Source organism: Pelodiscus sinensis, chromosome 1 (assembly GCF_052426305.1).
Source record: "Pelodiscus sinensis isolate ZL-2025 chromosome 1, ASM5242630v1, whole genome shotgun sequence".
Lineage (NCBI taxonomy): Eukaryota > Metazoa > Chordata > Testudines > Trionychidae > Pelodiscus > Pelodiscus sinensis.
Genome location: NC_143052.1, coordinates 9,937,583 through 9,955,230, shown reverse-complemented (window position 1 = coordinate 9,955,230; position 17,648 = coordinate 9,937,583). Strand labels below are relative to the sequence as shown.

General features: G+C 43.7%; 1 protein-coding gene across 15 annotated transcripts in view; it reads right to left on the bottom strand.

Moving 5' to 3' along the window:
• The window catches only part of LOC112545341 (uncharacterized), a 233,204-nt gene that overhangs the window by 123,876 nt on the left and 91,680 nt on the right, over window positions 1-17,648 (bottom strand). Inside the window, exon 3 of one of the 15 annotated variants that reach the window (XR_016349520.1) lies at window positions 13,528-13,635. The exons of the other annotated variants lie outside the window; for them this stretch is intronic. The gene's annotated coding sequence lies outside the window, so the exon portion shown is untranslated. The remainder of the gene's footprint in view (window positions 1-13,527; window positions 13,636-17,648) is intronic. 15 annotated transcript variants of the gene reach the window in all.

Here is a 17,648-nt window from a genome sequence, read left to right as displayed (position 1 = left end):
CTTTAGATCTCCGCTTTTCACTCTTTTAATCTGTATTTATACGGATATTCTCAGGTTGAGAGAGAAGCTTTACTTGTAAATATTAAATCTGATCCAAAGAGCAATAGAATATCTGCAATTCCTGTTAAAGCTAACGATCTCAGCATCCTTTAGATGAACTTCAATTATAGATATCTAGGAGAGACTCCTCAAATGTGTCCAACCCTGTGACCTTATTCAAAGTTTTCATTGACTTCAATGGGTATTTAAGTCAGTGGTTCTCCAACTGTGGCACTAGCGGTCAGTGGGCTGCATCTCAAGGCTCACCCCCCCTCCCATCGTCAGTGGGGAGGCCATGCTGACACTCTAGCCCTGCAACCCACCCCATTCCTATTGCCCCAAGCCTCACCGCAGGATCCAGCTTAAGGGGAAAGCAAGCAACTCTGTGCATTTTCTCTCCCTTGCACCTGGCTGAGGGAATGGCAACATGTGGATGGGCTGCCTGGAGACTCTCTGCTGCTCCCATTGGCCAGAACTGTGGCCAATGGGAGCAGCAGGAGGCAGCTCCTGGGATGCAGTGTTGGGAGAGGCGCCTGGAAGCAGCAGGGGACATAAAGCCAAATAAGTGCCCCCATCCCTCTCATGCCCAGATCCCACACTCCCAGTTCACTCCTGCACTCACCCTCCCTTCCTCCTAGAACCCCATCGTGCTCCTGCAGTCTCCTGTCCCTTCCAGACACCCCACCATCAGCCCACTCTTGCACCTGTCCTTCTGGCCAGACCTTACCCTCTACTGCACCCAAACTTCCAGTCAGATCCCCACTCTTAGCCCAATCCAGCACCCTACCTCCACCCAGACATCTCTGCCCCCCCACTCCCAACCCTATTCCACTCCCTGGTAGCCCCCTCCCACTCACTGAAACCCTGGTTTTGGCCCCATTGCAGAACCTAGGGGGACACGCAAAGAGTTAATCTGGCCCATGGGAAGCCCTGAACCTTGATCTTTCAGGGGCATGAGATCTCAGCCGGGGGCCACATCAGTGAGGATTTGGGATTTTGTTGTTGTTGTTTTAGGGAGGGTTTTGCCCCTCTCTTGTGTGTAGCTCCCAACTGATTTTTCTGCAAATCAGGGCTCCGATCCAAAAAATTTCTCGCCATAAAGACAATGTTGAAAACTTTTATTTTGGACAAAAAGTAATATTTACTTTATTTAAAATGAAGCTTGGTAAACTAAAATGATGAACTCAAAAGTGCTTAATTTGTTAATTTTGATTAATATTTCCTTTCTTACCATTTCTATATACCCCTTTGTTATAGCTACAGTAGCCTAAAATGAACAATTTAGTATTTAAGAGAAGCAAAGACATTTTGTCACCATGGGTAGTTGGCTGGTGGCCCATTGAAAGGTTTGCATTGAGCAAGGGTGGGCTATGGACCAAAAAATTTGAGAACCAATGCTCTAACAGACTGGGCAGTGTACCTATAATTATTGATATCTGTTTCTGAAAGACTCTAAAGAAAACCCATTATAAGAAGCTTTAATAATGGTACACAAATACAGGAAAGTTTCCTGAGCTTAGGCTTTGAGTAACTCTAAACTCAAGGTCAATGAAAGGGTCATCAGCACTTCAAATCTGGTGTGAGTTTCCAGTGAAACCCCTAACCTCACCACAGGTTCCAGGGTGGAATTTATGATTGTTTCCAACTCAAAACCAGTAATTGCAGCTATGTGTTTTTGCTCTGGAGCTTTCAGATTTAGTCAAACCTGAAACTCAACAAAAGTCGGGTGGTGATAATCTACACAAACTGAAACTGCCCCCCCAAAATATTAGATGAGGTCAAAGCTACAAAATTGGCCATCTTTAATTAAAAAAAGGCAAGAAAACTTATGGAGTAGCCCTCACCCCGCTAGAGAATGAATGAACGAACACACACATTTGTCTTATGTATGGTTTCATGCACATTTGCTACAATGCTAGCATGTGCTAGGCACAATTTCACTATTCCTCTGCAGCCATTCTGAAAGGCAAATTTTACAAACAACCATAGAAGGAAACTGAGCTTCTGAAGCATTCAATTCCTTATATCACTTCTTCCCTTTCCCCTAACTCTCCTCAAATATTATTTCTTGTGATATTCAAATCCTTGTTCCACATACAGATAGTCCACTGGAAACCAAAAGAGTTTGCTCTGTACAAAAATAGTAAATTTTTCTCCTTTCCCATCTCATCCTTATCTTTTTTTCATCACAAGTAGAGAACTGTTCAGTGTATATCCTTATTATCCTCACCACATTCTTAATCATGATAAACAAGTTTAGCTTTTCTGCCCCTTCCCTCTGAAAAACAGTTTTGATTAATTGTTTTGCTAAAGGAAACATAGCTTAATGGTTAAAGCTCAAGATTAGTAAACTATGCCTCTATTCTTGGCTCTCCTACAAATCTGGTGCATGATCTTATGGGTAAGTCACTTAGCGAAAGATTTTTAAAAGAGCTCAGGGCCAGATATGACAGTTTGACACCCTCAACTGGGACCAGATTTTGAGAAGTTCCCATATGGCCAGAATTATAATGTGTTAACTATGCTATTATGCGCTGAGCTCTTCTGAAAACATGTCCACTTATTTTGGCATGTAAATAGGATCTCAGGAGTCTTGAAAGTCTGGCCTTGATTGGTCTCAGTCCCCATCTGTCAAATGAGGATAATAATCCTTTCCTAGTTCCTAGGGGACTGTGTGGATAAAGTCATTAATATATGTGAAATGCGTTCAAATCTTAGAATAGAAGGCATTATAGAAAGAGTAGGTATTAGAAAAAACTGCTTATTTCTCCTAAGAAAGTTATGTTATGCCTATTGCAGTTCAAAGCCATCTTGGGTAGCTGGCTGTTGGCCAACTACAGCAGAATATTAAATTTAAACAACATAAAAAGATGAACCATCATTGACTTGTATACACTCAAGACAAAATGACGACAATAAATATAAGCCAGCAAAGATAGACAGTGCATGTAGAACATTATAGTGCCATAGCCTACTACTTCCCAAAACATGGATTTGTCACATGCATGTGGGAGAGCAAAGGGGTTAATGCCTGGAAGACAGCTCATCCCCTTTTGACATGGGCATCAGGAAGATCCCTTACATGCATAGTCTCAGTGGGCACAATACAAGCCACCAGTTACACTGATCTTCTGATTTCAGGGGTGGGTTTCCTTTTTATGGTAAACGTGTGATGCTAATAATTCAACTTATCTTCATTCCTCTTAGGGCTCAGTCTTGCAGTGGTCATAAACTGGGAAGATAAGCAGCCACACTTCTCCCCACCCTACTCCTAATCAACTGCCTGTACTTTAAAGCTACGGTTCCTGCTGAGCAAACTCATCCATTGTAGGCTGAACTAACAGCAATGCCTAAACATTTACGGTTATATAAAGAGTGAGGGTATGTCTACACAGTAAGGCTAAAGTTGAAGTAAGCTACACAACTTAGAGGCCTAGAAAACATGAGCTATGAGGGAAGACTGAAAGAATTGGGCTTGTTTAGTTTGGAAAAGAGAAGAATGAGGGGACATGATAGCAGTTTTCAAGTACCTAGAAGTGTGTTACAAAGAGGAGGGAGAAAAATTGTTCTTCTTAGTCTCTGAAGATAGGACAAGAAGCAATGGGATTAAGCTGCAGCAAGGGAGGGTTTAGGCTGGACATTAGGAAAAACTTCCTGTCGGGGAGGTTAGACACTGGAATAAATTGCCTAGGGAGGTTGTGGAATCTCCATCTCTGGAGATATTTAAAAGCAGGTAAGTTAGACCTATATCAGGGATGGTCTACTCTAGACTGTGCTTTGTCCTGCCTTGAGGGCAGGGGATTGGACTCTAGGACCTCTTGAGGTCCCTTCCAATTCTAGTGTTCTATGACCTTCAGCTACGTCAATTACAAAGCTTCAGTCGAAACAGTTTAATTCAGTTTTTGGAACTGTCTACACAGCAGGAAGTTGAAGGAAGTGTAGTTATTCCAAACTAACACTGCTGTGTAGATGTACATTTACTGATCAAAATGCTACAAATTAGTTGCAGCTCCATAATTGGAAGTAAAGTGATCCAACTCTAGCTATACGCTCTCCTTTGATCACACCCTGTCTTTGCTGTTTTATATATTAACCTAGCATATTTAAGAGGCTGGCTCTAGAGTTCCTGGGCTACCATGCACTTCATCCTATCCTGCAAATACCTATGTAAACCAGTTCATTTCCTTGAGACAATAGGGGCTGAGGGAATAGAAGAAGCCACCTCAAAAACAAAGTTGTGGAGCTTAAGTTCAGATCCTCCATGACAGCTATTCCATCTCACATCGTGGGTCAAAACAGCAATCACTACTTGCGAATGTACAGTTGATAGCGATATATAACATCATGAGTGATGTGGAGAAAGTGAATAAGGAAACGTTATTTACTTGTTCCCATAATATAAGAACTGAGGGCCACCAAATGAAATTAATGGGCAGCAGGTTTAAAACAAATAAAAGGAAATTCTTCTTCAAGCAGTGCACAGTCAACCTGTGGAACTACTTGCCAGGGAAGGTTGTGAAGGCTAGGACTATAACAGGGTTTAAAAGAGAACTAAATAAATTCATGGAGGTTAAGCCCATTAATGGCTATTAGCCAGTATGGGTAAGGAATGGTGTCCCTAGCCTATGTTTCTCAGAGTGGAGATGAGTGGTATGAGAGATTGCTTGATTATTACCTGTTCGGTTCACTCCCTCTGGGGCACCTGGCATTGGCCACTGTTGGCAGACAGGATACTGGGCTGGATGGACCTTTGGTCTCACCCAGTACAGCCATTCTAATGTTCTTATGAACCTCTCTAGTCCAGTACCCTCGGAACCTGATCAGCGCTGAACCAGAAAATTTGCCAAATCAAGGGAGGCCAATATTGTCGAGCAGCATTGCCAACCCTTCTTCTGCTTACTGGGCTCTCAGAAGACATTTAGGGGTAAATCAGAGCTAAATAAAAGCACAGAACACTGATAGCAAGGAGTGGTGGCTACAAACAAACTTTACGGGAAGCATGGCCATGCCCATAAGGGAATGTCCATCTAACTAAATATATGCCAGACCACAGATGTTGCTGGACTAGAGTGTGCAGGACTACAAAAGTTTAAAATGTAACACACACAAGAGGAGTATCAGTGCAATGGAACTGTTTCTAAAATGCCAGCGACCCACCCCAAACTAGTGCTGCTGAAAATCCCTTCTGTTCTGATCTATTCAGACCAAGGGAAAATTTTACTCCTTGGCACATGGCCTCTGCTCTTCAGGCAGTTGTTTATCCTACAGATTAGCTTGTGTGGAGTTTGTTTCAGTTGGGGGCCACATCAGTGAGGACTGAGGGGTTTTGGAGGGGTTGTTGTTTTTTGCTTCTCACTTGTATGGTCCCTGACTTTTTTTTTTTAATAGGTCAGTGGCTCCTTACCCAGAAAAGGCTCCCTGTTCCTGCCATAAATAGAAATAATGCAAAAACCTTTTGTGCTGGACATATTTTACTTTATTTAAAAATTTATAAAAAAAATCCTTGGTGTTCCCCCCCTTCCCCCAAATTGTTTGGTGTTCCTCAGTCTTAAAAAGTTTAAGAAACACTGCACTAAGTAGTTCTTCCAATGAGATGAGAATCAATCTGTCTCTTTGCCTTTCCTTCTTTAGCAAGGTACTAGATGACTTTGTGAGGAAATATTATCTTGCATATGCCCTATTGAAATGTTAATCTGTTCAACACCTGATGATTCACTCACCACATGCTACAGTCCACATAAATGACTCACTCAGACTGGCAGCATGACCTCCTGGGATATAAGAGCTCTCATCTTTTCTAAAGGTAATAAACGGCTTTTTTTATCAAGATATGCCATCAACGGATTCCATTATTTTACATATATCTGTCATACTATATGTCCATGCCTACTTCTAGAGCAGCAGAAGAGAACTAACCCAGTCCTGGCATCTCAGATCTGTAATCCAAAAACTGATACTGATGCCAACATTCAATAATTAACACATTTTTTGTTATAGTGCAGAAATTGTTCAATTAATAGCTTTAAAGATTTACTACTCCTCTTTCATTTAGAAGGATTGCCTTAATGTTTTTCTCCCTCCAAAAGCATTTAGGGTTCTTTAAAATTTTATTTAAAAATACACATTGGGTATACAAGGTCTCCAGCTTCTCTCTTTTTCATGTAAAACTTTGGAGGACCAGAATGGTGACTTCAGAATCTAAATTTGAAGACCAGGTTACAACAAGCCCACAATTGAGAGAAAAGGTGCTGAATTTCATGGCCAAATTTAGAAGGGACGTAAATGGGCACACACACATTAATCGGTCGTCATAATTCACATATAAAAGGAGGAAAAGTTTTAAACCAACTAAAAGTAGTATGAGAAAAGATGTACGTAGTTTCATGATGATTGATGCTTTGGTTTGATTGATGCAATGGTTGCTTTCCTACTACAAACCCATCTTTTCAGCTCTTTTGCTATACAAGTAATACCCACTATTGTCATCACTTTTGTCATCCTTGAATTTGACTCTTAGATCAAGGCTCAAATTTCATTACCAGCAGTAAAAGTGCATACCATACACAGCAAAACAAAATAAAAAGTCCATCTTATTACAAGACTTGAAAATCTGCACAAATTGTTTTTAACTTTCAGACATACCCATCTGTATATGGCTGGTTTCACCAGACGGCACAGAATCCGTCTATAGCACTTGACGGATAGTAAGTGGAAGAAAGGAGAACACACAACAGACAAATCCTTCAAATGATCCAGTTTACTATAAGGTACCCTGATAAAAACCGTGGAAGAAATCAGATACAGAAGTAACAGTTTGTTTAAAGACTATTTTTCAAAGATTCTCTGAGGAGAAGTATAAAGAGTTCTTAAGGAAAAGCAAGGATTTATTTTCAACCCTTGATCAAGATAAAAAGTACCAAATATATTTTTCTATCTGCAACACGCTTCTGTTTTAAAAACCCCTGACAGAACTTCTTTGAAACACCCAAATCTAAAGGAACCAATCTAAATAGACTCTCTAGAAATTGCTATCATATCAGTGTACAGGTCTCACATTTTCCTTTCCACTATATTTTTATGCAAGGCCTTAAACTTCCTAATTTAATTCCTCAATGTGGGTCAGACCCTATTGTATCCTCTACAACACTGCATGGATGTAAACTGTTCCTTTATCTTTTTCCAGAGAGCTCTCCTGTACACAGTGAAAATGTTTTGTTGTTTTTACGGTTGTTTAAATATCACTTTTCAGACTTAGCCCTACTAGAAGGAACTCATTCAAATATCTCTGAAATGGCAACCTTTTCCACAATACCTCTAAGAGAAATTATAATTGAGACAGTATCCATACAAAGAAATGACACTAGAATTATCTATACCCATGGGCTGTGTCTACATTGGCATCCCTTTCCGGAAAAGGGATACTAATGAGACACATCGCAATTGCAAAGCCGCGGGGGATTTAAATATCCCCCGCAGCATTTGCATTTACATGGCTGCCGCTTTTTTCTGGCTTGGGGATAAGCTGGAGAAGCGCCAGTCTAGACGTGATTCTCCGGAAAATAAGCCCTTTTCCGGAGGATCTCTTATTCCTATTCCTTTAAAGGAATAGGAATAAGAGATCCTCCGGAAAAGGGCTTATTTTCCGGAGAATCACATCTAGACTGGCGCTTTTCTCCGGCTTATCCCCAAGCCGGAAAAAAGCGGCAGCCATGTAAATGCAAATGCCGTGGGGGATATTTAAATCCTCCACGGATTTGCAATTGCAATGTGTCTCATTAGCATCCCTTTCCGGAAAAGGGATGCTAATGCAGACACAGCCATCGTGCCAACCAGTTCTGAAGCAATAGCCACTATATTGGCTACCACTACTGAACTAGCCTCACTCAACTGGCCAAAAACCCACATTGTTCAACCCAAGTAGTCACATTCAACTGGCCAAATAGCCACATGTGGCTAGCATGTAGGACACCACGGGTTTACACTATCTTGAAACAGCTTGCAGAGTGCAGGTTTAATTCCAGGAGAGACCCAGTGAAAGGGAAATTTGGTGAAACTCTTAAGACTCAAGAAAGCAGAAGGGTCAAACACTTCAAAGAAGTGCTTAACCAACCTGATCCAACAACTGTTTAAGATCAACAAAGAGGAACTCCCATCATTATACCTCGACATGTCTCAAATCACAGTTGAGGAGGTTTTGAAAGCTTTACAGAAGCTAAAATATAGAGTAGGCACCAGGCCTAGCTGGCATTTTCCCCAAAATACTCAAATATGTAAGTGAAGAGCAAGCAACAGAAGTATGCTCGTTCTGCAATAAAATGTGGAAAGAACAAAACATTCCAAAAGAATGGACACTTGGTACTATCATCAAGCTTCTGAAAATGGGAGACTTAAGTAACTGCTCGAATTGAAGAAGAGTGACATTTCTTTCTATCACAGGAGAAAACTTAGCTACAATTGTGTTAAACAGGATAAAAGGAAACTTGGATACCTTTCTTTGTAAGGAACAATCTGGTTTTAGGTGAAGTTGCTCATACACAGACACAATTTTCACCTTAAGAAGGGTTATTGAAAACATGAATGAATTTCAAGGAACCCTTGATATTAATTTCCTAGACTTCAAAAAGCACTTGATAGTGTAAATTGAAATAAGTTTCATTTGAATTCCATAGTGCCTAACAGTTTTCCACAATGTATCAGTGTAAAATGCCTTCCTTACATTAATTCCTAATGTTGTATTAAAATAGATTAGATTAAGTCATTTAAAATTAAGATGGGGTAAGGCAAAGGTGCATCCTGTCTCCATTCTTGTTCTTGCTCATCGATTATGGCCTCAAGTGACTTAAGAACAATCAGTTTGGCTTAAGGTGGAATCTTTGCAACTATTCAATCTAGATTTTGCTGATTTCACCACTCTTCTACATGAAAATGTTGAAGGACTTCAAGCATGCACAAAAATGAAGTTAAAGCAAAGGATAGAGAAGGTAGAACCGCAATCCAATGCAAAGAAATATAAAACCATGGTAATTGAAAATATGGATTTAAACATCAAAATAGACAATGAACAGGTACAGAGGGTAGATCAATTCAAATATCCTGGAAGCACAATAAGTAAAGATGGTACATGCTCTGAGGAAATAAGGATGGGGAAAGCAAACATAGCCTTCAGTAAATTTAGGAACATTTGGAAAGAGGAAGTTACTGCGACAGTAACTGACGTTTGAGATGAGTGTCCCCATAGGTTCTCCACATTAGGTCAGTGCGCCTCAGTCATCCATCAGAGATTTTGGAGCAGCATCCCTAGGGTTGCGCATGCGCACATCTGCAGCCGCGTGTTCCTAGGTGGCAGGTATCAAGCATGCATGAGCCCCCACCCTCTCTGAAGTAGAGGAGAGGAAAGGGAGGGTTGTAGAACACCCACAAGGACAACACTCCTCTTGAAAAATGTCAGTTATTGTTCAGGTGAGTAATTTCCTCTTCTTTGAGAGAGAGAGATGGCCCCATGGATGCTCCACATTAGGTGATTATAAAGGAATTCCGACTTATGGAGATAGGAACTTTCGATCTGGCAGAAAAATGGTGGCAAGGACCACCTTGGCAAATTTTAGATTGGAGAGAGGTCCCTGCATAAGTGTGTAGTGCTTTTCAAAAGTGTGGTCTGAGGACTAGGTAGCAGCTAAACAAATGTGTCCCATGAGTACTTTGCCGAGGAATGCTATTGAGGTAGATATGGCTCTAGTGGAGTGTCTCTTTATATTATCTGGAGGGATTACTTGAGACTGTCAATAGCAGAGATTAATACAGTCTGAGGTTCAGTGAGAGTCTCTATGATGAGAGGGCCTGGCTGTTATTGACAAACAGTCTTGGGGACATTCAAAAAGGCTTAGTTCATTATAGGTAGAACAAGAGAGCTCAGCGTAGGTCAAGGATGTGCACTGTCCTCTCGAAGGAGCTGGTGTGTGTCAAGTATGGGTTCTCTTGGCCAGGCCTCGCGCACATAGCCGAGATCTACCTCCGTAACCTCACCACATCACATGGATAGCAAAAGGGCTTATCTACCAATAAAATGGAGCTTGCCAGAGTCCAGCACTCAACACCATATATGGGCATCACACCGCACCCATGCCACTCCCAGAGCGCAAACAATACCAAATATGGTAATAGGCAATAACATAAAAACCTCTGAGCCCTAAGCTCGGAGAAGACTCCCGAATACTGAAAGACAGAATCTGAGTCTGGCTTAGGACTGATCACCCAAAGGCCGCCTCCCACCCACCGAATCTAAAAAGGGGTGTACGAATCTCAAGCATGCTCCGATTCCTTGATTCCTTGTATGTCTTTGTACTGTTGTTGCTGAGTTCGTAAGTATTTAATTTACCCTAACTGTTGTTAAGTGGTTTAAAAGAGACAGGTTAGAAAATATATTGCTCAGTTGTAACTTTTACCTTTGCTATTGTCAGTGTGTTTAAAGAAACAGTTTTTGAAATATGTATATATTTGACTTAGCTGTAACTTAGAGTTTTAAAAATTGTTGTGGTTCAATTGTTTTGTGGCAAATATTGGGTAATCGCTCATTTTAAGTTGTTCAGTTTAATAAATCATTCCTCCTTTGTTGTCTTGCCATCATTCGGTGTCTTCACTGGGTATTTGGCTTTAAGCCTCTGGGACTCCCACCATTTTACCGAACCGAGAACCAACAGTGTGGAGTTTGGGGGAAAAAGGTAGAAAGATGTATTGTCGGACTGATGTGGAAGGATGAGTGTACCTTAAGGAGGAATTTGGGGTGGGTATGTAGAGTGACCTTGTCTTTAAAAAAACAAGTGGTGTATGGGGGGTCTGCCATCAGGGCCACAATCTCTCCCACATTTCTCACTGAGATAATGGCTTCAAGAAATACGGTCTTCATGGATAAGCGTGAGAGACAGTTTGTGGTCACTGGTCTGAAAGGTGGCCGAGTTAAGGCGTTCAATACAAGATGGAGGTCCCACAATTGTGTTGGTGGGATAATATCAGAGTAAAGTGCTTGAAGGCCCTTTAAAAACCTCTTAGTGAGTGGATGTGCAAATATCGACAAGTCATCTTAAGGTCAACAGTAATAATGGCAGAGAGATGGACTTTAATGGAGGATGTTGAGGGTGTTACCTGATAGTGTATGCACTATTCAGAAAATCTCTTCCATTTCTGAAGGTAAGTTTTACAGGTGCTCTGTACCCAACTGTGTAGAAGGACTGCTTGTACTTGTTGTGAACAAGTTAGTTCTAGCTCAGAGAACCATCTAGGAGCCATGCCTTCAGGTGTAATGAGACAAAGTTTGTTTGGGTAGTGTGGGATCCTCGGGGAAGGAGGAGATTCTGGCTGTATGGTAAGTGGATCGGTGGCACACAGGACATCCTCATTAGAAATGGGAACCATGATTGACATGGCCATGATGGAGCTATGAGAATTAGTTGTGCTCGGTCTCTCTTCCCTTGTGGACTACCCTGTTCAACAGAGGTATTGGGGAGAATGTATATAGGAGGTGAGAACCAACTGATGAGAAAGGCATATCCCCTGAACCCCCTTGCTGATGCCTACCCTGGAGCAGAATAGGTGACATTTTCTGTTTGATTATGTGGCAAATAGATGTATGGTGGGGTGACCCCACTGCTGGTAAAAAACATAACAATATGTGCGGGTTTCTCTGCCATCATGTTCAAGGTGCCCAGGAGATGCACTGTGGTAAGGTTTATGCTGTATTTGAGGCACCAGTTCCAAAGTGCTATGGTTTCCATGCAAAGTGCTTGAGATCTGGCCCTACCCTGATGGTTTATGTAAAACAGTGCTGCAACATTGTCTATATACAGTCTGACATGATTCTATGACCGAGATTCTGAAAGCTTCCTCAGGAATCCGGACGTCCAGTTTCAAATGCAGCATTCAAATCCTTCACGAAGAACAATCTCATCCCATGATTCCTCTACGGATACACAACAAGGCCTCTATTTCCATATACACCAATCACCACACTAACTGGTAAATTAATAATGAGTCAATTTTAAGAAGCAAGAGTGAGTCCAGCATAAAGCCCTAGCTATCATCCAGGTGTAGGGTATGGTCCTACCAAATCCACCACCATAAAACTTGCATGAGACACCATGAAATCTGGTCTCCCCCAGTGAAATCTGGTCTTTTTGTGTGCTTTTACCCTACACAATACAGGTTTCACTGAAGAGACCAGTGTTTCTCAAACTGGATGTCCTGACCCTAAAAAGTTGCAGGGGGCTCACAAGGTTATTTTAGGGGATTGCAGTATTGCTATTCTTACTTCTGCCCTACTGCCACCAGAGCTGGGTGCCCAGAGAGTAGGTGGCTCCTGTCTGAGAGCCCAACTCTGCAGACAGCAGAGCAGAAGTAAGGGTGGGAATAGCATACCATGCTATCCTTACTTCTATGCTGTTAGTGGCAGCTTTACCCTCAGAGCTGGTATCCCAGCCAGAAGCTGCTGTTCTCAGCTGCCCAACTTGAAAGGCAGAGCCGTTGCCAACAGCAGCAGCACAGACAGGTATTAGTACTGCATCCCCTCTACCATAACCTTGTGAACACCTTCCCAAAACTCCTTTTTGGATCAAAATTACACCACCATGAAATTTCAGATTTAAATAGCTGAAATAATGAAATCTATGCTTTTAAAAAAAAAAATCTATGGCTAAAATTGACCAAAATGGTCTGAACTTGATAGGGCCCTGTTTATAAGGGGCAGCAGATGTGACAGTACACTCTGTCATTTATTCTCTGAGGGTTCCTAAGTGTTCCCTCACCTAACCTGCCCTCAAAGCCCTGTCTGCAGTGACATTTAAAACCAGCTACTCTTCACTCCCTTTCAACTTGCCCCCCTCTGCCTGTTTTAGTCCCGGACCTTCCACTATTTCTTTGTACAGGTATGAGGGTCTGCTTGTCACAGAGGTACTGACTTAAATAAGATTCTTGCATTGTGTGTAAGGGTCCACCAGATGGACAAGAATGAGGCCTTAAATTGTAACTGTATTACTTAATTATGTCAAGTGTTCTCTGCTACAGTTTGTGGCTGAATCAGTGCAGTGCTATTTAGTAAATCTGATTTTTAAGGCTTGGAAGACTTCAGAAGACATATGAGAGAGTTTTTAAAAACCTCCTGATGCATAAATGGAAATTTTCTCAACTAGAAGAATTGCTTTGTTTTGTTTGTTCAAACACGTGGGATTTTAGTGTTAGAAGAGGATTCAATCAGTCAAAACATCATTCTAGGTCATTTTCTCCACAAACTCATATTCAGCCTGTTTACCATGACAGAACACCAAAAAATAAAGACTACAAATGATGGCAAAGTACCACTCCTATAACACAGCAATGTATAGAGGGGAGATAGGCTTTGAGGTTGCAGAGCCGAGTAAAATTCTAAGATCTGCAGAAGAGGCTAAAATAAGAACTTAAAACTGGCCATAGTCAGACCAATAGTCCATCTAGTTCACTAACCTGTCAGTGAAAGTGGCTGGTTGGTTCCAGAAGCTTTAGAGAGAACAACTTGAACAGGGCAATTATCAAGTGATCCAAATGGAGAACCTGGTATCAGAAACATTCTCCCTGCAAAGATGCAGAGACTTTGTTAGCTATGCTGTACATAAAGTATAATGCAAATAATAAGATAATAGGGAACTTTCTGAAAAAGCAGAAAGAAGGTTACTCAATTGTGCAGTAACGGAGGCTCTTCAGGATGGTTGTCCCTGTAGGTGCTCCACCTTAGGTGTCTGAGCACCACTGCATACCCAAGTTGGAGATTTTTGATAGCAGTGCCCTCCGGTAGGCTGCAGAGCAGATGGCACGCACAGTGCTGCTACTACGCATGCACAGCCAACCGTCCCTTCAGTTCCTTCTCTGTAAGGAAAAAGAACCATGTTCGAAGCAGAGAGGATGAAGGGCAGGTGGTGGAGCACCCACAAGAACAGCCATCTCGAAGTACCTCTGTTACTGCACAAGGTGAGTAACCCTCTCTTCTTCTTCTAGAAGTGTGCCTATGGGTGCTCCACCTTTAGTGACTATGAAGCAGTACCCGTGCTCAGAGACAGGTGCTTCGGCTAATCAGTATCATGCACTGTAGCTAGAATGGTGTGCCCAAAATGAGTGCCATGGGACAAGTAAATATCAAGAGCATAATGTCCAGCAAATGTATGAATGGAGGATCATGTTATGGATCTACAAATGTCCATGAGGAATGTTATGCAGGTAAGCTGTAGAAGCTGCCATGACCCTCGTAGAGTGTGCACATAGCTGTAACAGAGGATCTCGGACAAAGGTGGAGTAGGCCAGTCTGATGCACCTATCCACCTGGATTGCCTCTGGGTAGAAATTGGCAATCCCAAAGATCTCTCTGTAGTAGAGACAAACAACGTAGGTGACTTGATTTGTTTGGTTCTGTCCAAATAAAAGGCAATCGCCCTGAAGACATTGAGTATATGACATGCAGCCTCTTTATTATCAGTGTGGGGCTTCGGAAAGAAGACAGGTAAGATTATTATAATGAAAAGCAAAGGGAACCTTTGGGAGGAACTTTGGGTGAGGACTGAGAACTACTTTGTCTTCATGGAATACCACAGGGATAACAGTTTCGTCTGGTGAGAAGGAGTGGTCGTTGGGTGATGCATCTTGCTGTTGCTTCTCTGGTTCAGACAGATGACCCTCCTCCAGCTCTGAGTGATGTGGTGGGTAGGAAGGGACATGAGGTAGGCTGTACTATGCATGGGTTGGCAGAGCAGACAGTTTATGGTGATGTGAATGCCTGGATCTGTAGCAACAGGGGGACCAGTGTCTTGAGAGAGTAGTGTTGATTTCAGTCATGTGACCAGTATGGGCGGTCAGGATAGTACTTATGGTGGTCATGGTACAGATGTCTCGATGATGACTGTCTGGAAGAGTATATGCTTCTGTGTTCCTCCCAGAGCATTTCATGGCCCGATATGGTTGGAAAGTGGTGAAACACTGAGTCTCCCTGAAAGTGAAGGTGAAAGAGACACATGCCTCAGCTGAGTGGTGCGGTGGAATGCGCTCCCTGGTGTCGGTGGTAAAGGAGAGGGAATACCCAAAGTCGATTCCCATTGTCGGCACAGACAGTACTCTGTGCTGGGTTTTCGGGTCCAAGTGTGCTCTAGAACATGCCAAAACGGTGCCGGAGGTACTCAGCTTATCCGCCATACTGACCCTGCTCCCCAGTACCAGCACCAAGGAGTGTGCCGGAGATGTGCATTTCTTTGGTACAGACCCCTTAGTGGGGGACAAAACTCTGCACTTTTGAGCCTTAGGGGGCTCTGATGGTGCCGTGGGCGGTGTAGTGCTAGCAGGCTGCAACACTTTATCAAACAGGAGCATGCAGGATCACATCTCCCTGACTTGACGAACTCTAGCTGTGAGCTCTGAACAATGTAGGCACTTCTTAGGCACATAGGACTCTCCTAGGTATCTGATACATGCTGAGTGTCTGTCTGACACTGGCATGGCCTCGCGACACGAGTCACATTTTTTAAATCCTAGTGAACCTGGCATTGTGGGAGGGGAACTATCGTGAGTTCACCTCAGTCTAGGTAACCTCTGTCTTTTCTTTTTTTTTTTCTTCAGAAAGGTGGCGAAAGCCGTAAACGGTGGTCTTTTTTTTTTTTTAAACAACGAATTATAAACTAACAACTTTGAGCTATGAACTATCAACAGGAACAATCAACTAATAGAACTCTTATTTTCGTGATCAACAGTTGAGGAGAAAAGCTCATTCTAACTGCAACTGAGGGTGGCAATGAAGGAACTGGCAGTAGCTGGACCGCGCACTTCAGAGAAAGGGTGCAACCATCACGTGACACTGACCATGCATTCACAGTCTGGCTGACAACTGCTGTTCAAGACTTAACTGCAGCACCAGGACGAGCCCAACACCTACAGTGAAGCACCCACAGGGACATCACTCAAAGTAGTAGTAGTGAGTTACAGGGTACTGTGAATATGTCCCCTTGGGAATGCATGCCAATTCCCGCATGGGAACAATGTAGTGGACATTTTTTGTTGGCACTGATTGCGAACAAGCCCACTGTTGGGAAATCTCAGGGGTTGAAGGATTTTGAAGTCCATTTCCCATTTGAGGTTTGAGTTGAAATTCCTGCTGAAGTCTTCCGTAGTGTGGAAGAAAACATTGTCCCCACTCTGCGTTTGTAAGCAACAAGTATCCAAAGGCAGTTTTATTACGAGCTGCAGCAACGGGAAAAACTGGTTCGGACCGGAGGGGGGGGGAGGGAGGGGCGAAGGGAGGAGGCCCCTTCCCAGGCAGATCTTCAAATACAGGCAGTCCCCAGGTTACGTACAAGATAGGGACCGTAGGTTTGTTCTTAAGTTGAATCTGTATGTAAGTCGGAACTGGCATCAGCCGCTGCTGAAACTGATCAGTTTCAACAGCGGCTGAATCTGGACGCCAGTTCTGACTTACAGATGGATTCAACCTAAGAAACCCACGCGTCCCCAAGTCAACTGCTGCTGAAACTGATCAGTGGCTGATTCCAGGAAGCCCGGGGCAGAGCAACTCTGCCTCGGGCTTCCTGTAGTCAGCCCCTGGTCAGTTTCAGCAGCGGCTGACTTAGGGACGCCTGGGGCAGAGCAGCTGGGGTGCTGCTGGGTTGCTCCAGTAACGCGGCTCCTCGGCGCTACTGGAGCAACCCAGCAGCACCCCAGCTGCTCTGCCCCAGGCGTCCTGATTCAGCCACTGCTGAAACTGACCAGCAGCAGCTGAATCAGGATGCCTGGGGCAGAACAGCTGGGGTGCTGCCGGGTTGGTACAGTAGCGCCAAGGAGCAGCGCTGCGGGACCAACCCGGCAGCGCCCCAGCTGCTCTACCCCAGGTGTAGGCAAGAAAAGCCTGGTCTGCTGAGGAGGGAAGGGGGGCACTAGCTGCCCCCCCCCAGCAGACCAGGGAGACGCAGGTGGCGGGACCGCCCGCGTCCTCCACGGCTTTGCTCCGTTTCCCTGGTCTGCTGACCAGGGAGACGGGGAGCAAAGCCGCGGAGCACGCCCGCAGCGGGACAGCCCAGGCGCGCCCGGGCTGTCCCGTTGCGGGCGTGCTCCGCGGCTTTGCTCTGCATCTCCCTGGTCTGCTGGGGGGGACTCCCGCCCCCCCCAGCAGACCAGGGAGACATGGAGCAGCTTTTCTCGCCCCGGAGGATGGGGGCGGCGGGACTGCAGCGCATCTGGGCGTCCCGCCGCTCCAGTCCTCCGGGGCGAGAAAAGCCCCGTTCGTAATTGTGGATCCGACGTAAGTCAGATCCGCGTAACTCGGGGACTGCCTATACAAGCAATTATGAAGCAGTTTATATACTGTCTATTAAATATAATAACAATTAGTCTCCTTCCCATTACAAACACCAATGACTAAGTTATTTTAGTTCCACCCAGATGCTCCTTATCTCAAGGTCCCTGCCAGAGTCAGCATTCTATCCTTATCTCCATATGGAGGCGAGAGGCAAAGGCAGCATCTTATTACAGCTCTCGCGTGGTCAGGCCACAGACTTAGCCTGACTCTTGCTCTCTTGCTAACAAGACCAAGATGGCTGCACACAAATTCCCTTATT